At 40.4% G+C, this 5,080-nt stretch overlaps 2 non-coding genes across 2 annotated transcripts; one reads left to right on the top strand and one right to left on the bottom strand.

Moving 5' to 3' along the window:
- Positions 1–310: 310 nt before the first annotated feature.
- Positions 311–383, bottom strand: trnaf-gaa (transfer RNA phenylalanine (anticodon GAA)). Its single transcript has one exon. It is a non-coding gene; the product is annotated as a tRNA-Phe (tRNA).
- A 110-nt stretch (positions 384–493) lies between these two features.
- On the top strand, positions 494–565 carry trnad-guc (transfer RNA aspartic acid (anticodon GUC)). The gene has a single exon. It is a non-coding gene; the product is annotated as a tRNA-Asp (tRNA).
- The last annotated feature ends 4,515 nt before the right edge of the window (positions 566–5,080 follow it).

The following is a 5,080-nucleotide window of genomic DNA, read 5'->3' as shown; positions in this document are numbered from 1 at the left end:
TAGAACCCCCCGAGCAGTTGAGGGGGAAAGAGGCCTCTGTATGAGGTTTGAATCCTTTCTTTTATAATGGACGTTTATCTCACAGAAGTGTTGCAACTGATCAATCAGTTTCTCCTTTGAGGTTTATGCTTTTTCCAGATAAAACCATTGATACAAGAATGCAGGCCTCTCTGTCTTGGCACTTCAGGCCATTTGTTGGCCTTTTTGAGACCTGGTAATTGTTCTTGCCTGTGAGGGGGAGGTCAGTTTCCAGATAAAGCATAGGTCTTGTTAACAAACCAAAAATTGCATTTACACAGTCAAACAGCTTTGCCGAAACCCGGGATTGAACCAGGGACCTTTAGATCTTCAGTCTAACGCTCTCCCAACTGAGCTATTTCGGCTCATACCTCATACCTACTATGAAATCAATCTAAATGTCACAAACCACTGTTGCAAGAAACAAACATGCTTGAAGTTCTAAAGACCTATGATAACAAGAAGCAGGGCCAGCTCCTCGTTAGTATAGTGGTGAGTATCCCCGCCTGTCACGCGGGAGACCGGGGTTCGATTCCCCGACGGGGAGGCGATGCTCTTGTGTTTTTTATTTGCCATTAGAGATTACCTTGATCTCCATTAAAAAAAAAATCATGTTTTTGAACACAATTAGATTTCTGTTTATGGAACCCAAAGGTTTATGCTTTTTCCAGATAAAACCATTGATACAAGAATGCAGGCCTCTCTTGTCTTGGCACTTCAGGCCATTTTTGGCTTTTTTGAGACCTGGTAATTGTTCTTGCCTGTGAGGAGGAGGTCAATTTCCAGATAAAGTGTAGGTCTTTAACAAACCAAAAATTACATGTACACAGTCCAAAGAGCTTTGCCGAAACCCGGGACCTTTAGATCTTCAGTCTAACGCTCTCCCAACTGAGCTATTTCGGCTCATACCTTGTAGCCCTTTCACTTGGCACTAGGTGTTTATTCATGTACAAGGGCCTGCCTTCCACAGTTGGGTTTTTGCTCATGCCTAAACAGAAGATATTATCTGATATTGTGTGCTAAATAAGTGGATTGCTTATTAAATGAGGATTTGGCTTAATAAATTCAGTGAAGAAATATAATTTAGTAAGGCACAATTGACTTTAGTTCACATCTCAATTGACTATGAAATCAATCTAAATGTCACAAACCACTGTTGCAAGAAACAGACATTCTAGAGGGAAACAAGAGAAACAATAAGAATCAAACTCCAGTGAGGAAGGACAGAGCCTGGAACAATAAGAAAAGACAAATGAATGAACAATGTGAGAGTAAGTACCCGGACGGAGCCCTCTGAATGAGGTTTGAACTTGTTTTTTGAACTTATCTGATGTTAGATGGACATTAACAGTCATGGCACAATAGATTTTAAATGATTGAACAGGTTCTAGTTCATAAACACAATAAGAATTCTTTTTATGGAACTAATATATGTAAAATGGTTCCATTATAACAAAAGAACCCAAAATAGACACAAAAAATAAATTATAGAGGGAAACAAAGAGAAAGAATAAGAAACAAACTCCAGTGAGGGAGGCCAGACCCTGGTAGAAGTAGAAAAGCTGAATGCAGGAACAATGTGAGAGTAGAACCCCCCGAGCAGTTGAGGGGGAAAGAGGCCTCTGAATGAGGTTTGAATCCTTTCTTTTATAATGGACGTTTATCTCACAGAAGTGTTGCAACTGATCAATCAGTTTCTCCTTTGAGGTTTATGCTTTTTCCAGATAAAACCCATGATACAAGAATGCAGGCCTCTCTTGTCTTGGCACTTCAGGCCATTTGTTGGCTTTTTTGAGACCTGGTAATTGTTCTTGCCTGTGAGGGGGAGGTCAGTTTCCAGATAAAGCATAGGTCTTTGTTAACAAACCAAAAATTGCATTTACACAGTCCAAACAGCTTTGCCGAAACCCTGGATTTCCCAGGGACCTTTAGATCTTCAGTCTAACGCTCTCCCAACTGAGCTATTTCGGCTCATACCTCATACCTACTATGAAATCAATCTAAATGTCACAAACCACTGTTGCAAGAAACAAACATGCTTGAAGTTCTAAAGACCTATGATAACAAAGAAGCAGGGCCAGCTCCTCGTTAGTATACTGGTGAGTCTCCCGCCTGTCACGGGGAGACCGGGGTTGATCCCCGAGGGGAATGCGATGCTCTTGTGTTTGTTTTATTTGCCATTAGAGATTACCTTGATCTCCATAAAAAAAAATTCATGTTTTGAACACAATTAGATTTCTGTTATGGAAACCCAAAGGTTTTATGCTTTTTCCAGATAAACCATTGATACAAGAATGCAGGCCCTCTCTTGTCTTGGCATTTCAGGCGTTTTTGTTGGCTTTTTTTTTGAGACCTGGTAATTGGTTCTTGCCTGTTTTTTATGGAACTAATTATATGTAAAAATTGTTTCCATGTAACAAAAGAACCCAAAATTAGACACAAAAATAAATTTATAGATGGAAAACAAAGAGAAAGAATAAGAAACAAACTCCAGTGAGGGAGGCCAGACCCCTGGTCGAAGTAGAAAAGCTGACTGCAGGAAACAAGTGTGAGAGTAGAACCCCCCGAGCAGTTGAGGGGGAAAGATGCCTCTGTATGAGGGTTTGAATCCTTTCTTTTATAATGGACGTTTATCTCACAGGAAGTGTTGCAATGATCAATCAGTTTTCCTTTGAGGTTTTATGCTTTTTTCCAGATAAACCATTGATACAAGAATGCAGGCCTCTCTTGCTTGGCACTTCAGGCCATTTGTTGGCCTTTTTTGAGACCTGGTAATTGTTCTTGCCTGTGAGGGGGAGGTCGTTTCCAGATAAAGCTAGGTCTTTGTTAACAAACCAAAATTGCATTTACACAGTCCAAAACAGCTTTGCCGAAACCCAGGGATTGAACCAGGGACCTTTTGTCTTCAGTCTAACGCTCTCCAACTGAGCTATTTCGGCTCATCCCCTCATACCTACTTGAAATCAATCTAAATGTTCACAAACCACTGTTGCAAGAAACAAACATTGCTTGAAGTTCTAAGACCTATGATAACAAAGAAGCAGGGCCAGCTCCTCGTTAGTATAGTGGTGAGTATCCCCGCCTGTCACGCGGGAGACCGGGGGTTGCGATTCCCCGACGGGGAGGCGATGCTTTTGTGTTTTTTATTGCCATTAGAGCTTACCCTTGATCTCCATTAAAAAAAAAAAATCAATGTTTTTGAACACAATTAGATTTCTGTTTATTGAACCCAAAGGTTTATGCTTTTTCCAGATAAACCATTGATACAAGAATGCAGGCCTCTCTTGTCTTGGCACTTCAGCGTTTTTGTGGCTTTTTTGAGTACCTGGTAATTGTTCTTGCCTGTTTTTATGGAACTATATTATGTAAAATTGTCCATTGTAACAAAAGAACCCAAAATAGACACAAAAAATTAATTATTAGAGGGGAAAACAAAGAGAAAGAATAAGAAACAAACTCCAGTGAGGGAGGCCGACCCTGGTAGAGTAGAAGTAGAAACGCTGAATTGCAGGAACAATGTGAGAGTAGAACCCCCCCCGAGCAGTTGAGGGGGAAAGAGCCTCTGAATGAGGTTTGAATCCTTTCTTTAAAATTGGACGGTTTATCTCACAGAAGTGTTGCACCTGATCAATCAGTTTCTCCTTTGAGGTTTATGCTTTTTCCAGATTAAAAACCCTTGATACAAGAATGCCAGGCCTCTCTTGTCTTGGCACTTCAGGCCATTTTTTTGGCTTTTTTGAGACCTGGTAATTGTTATCTTGCCTGTTTTTATGGAAACTAATATATGTAAAATTGTTCCATGTAACAAAAGAACCCAAATAGACACAAAAATAAATTATAGAGGGAAACAAAGAGAAAGAATAAGAAACAAACTCAGTGAGGGAGGCCAGACCCTTGTAGAAGTAGAAAAGCTGAATGCAGGAACAATGTGAGAGTAGAACCACCCGAGCAGTTGAGGGGGAAAGAGGCCTCTGTATGAGGTAATTGAATCCTTTCTTTTATAATGGACGTTTATCTCACAGAAGTGTTGCAACTGATCAATCAGTTTCTCCTTTGAGGTTTATGCTTTTTCCAGATAAATCCATGATACAAGAATGCAGGCCTCTCTTGTCTTGGCACTTCAGGCCATTTGTTGGCCTTTTTGAGACCTGGTAATTGTTCTTGCCTGTGAGGGGGGAGGTCAGTTTCCAGATATAAGCATAGGTCTTTGTTAACAACCAAAACTGCATAAAAAAATGCATTTACACATGTCCAACATCTTCAGTCTAACGCTCTCCCAACTGAGCTATTTCGGCTCATACCTCATACCTACTATGAAATCAATCTAAATGTCACAAACCACTGTTGCAAGAAACAAACATGCTTGAAGTTCTAAAGACCTATGATAACAAAGAAGCAGGGCCAGCTCCTCGTTAGTATAGTGGTGAGTATCCCCGCCTGTCACGCGGGAGACCGGGGTTCGATTCCCAGACGGGGAGGCGATGCTCTTGTGGTTTTTTATTTGCCATTAGAGATTACCTTGATCTCCATTAAAAAAAAAATCATGTTTTTTGAACACAATTAGATTTCTGTTTTAGGAACCCAAAGGTTATATGCTTTTTCCAAATAAAACCATTGATACAAGAATGCAGGCCTCTCTTGTCTTGGCACTTCAGGCCATTTGTTGGCTTTTTTGAGACCTGGTAATTGTTCTTGCCTGTGAGGGAGGAGGTCAATTTCCAGATAAAGGCGTAGGTCTTTAACAAACCAAAAAAATGCATGTACACAGTCCAAAGAGCTTTGCCGAAACCCGGGATTGAACCAGGGACCTTTAGATCTTCAGTCCTAACGCTCTCCCAACTGAGCTATTTCGGCTCATACCTTCTAGCCCTTTCACTGGCACTAGGTGTTTATTCATGTACAAGGGCCTGCTTCCACAGTTGGGTTTTTGCTCATGCCTAAACAGAAGATATTATCTGATATTGTGTGCTAAATAAGTGGATTGCTTATTAAATTGAGGATTTGGCTTAATAAATTCAGTGAAGAAATATAATTTAGTAAGGCACAATTGACTTTTAGTTCA

Source organism: Denticeps clupeoides, chromosome 3, assembly GCF_900700375.1.
Source record: "Denticeps clupeoides chromosome 3, fDenClu1.1, whole genome shotgun sequence".
Taxonomy (NCBI): Eukaryota; Metazoa; Chordata; class Actinopteri; order Clupeiformes; family Denticipitidae; genus Denticeps; species Denticeps clupeoides.
Note: the sequence above shows the minus strand (reverse complement) of the source record. Positions and strands in the feature narration are given on the sequence as shown.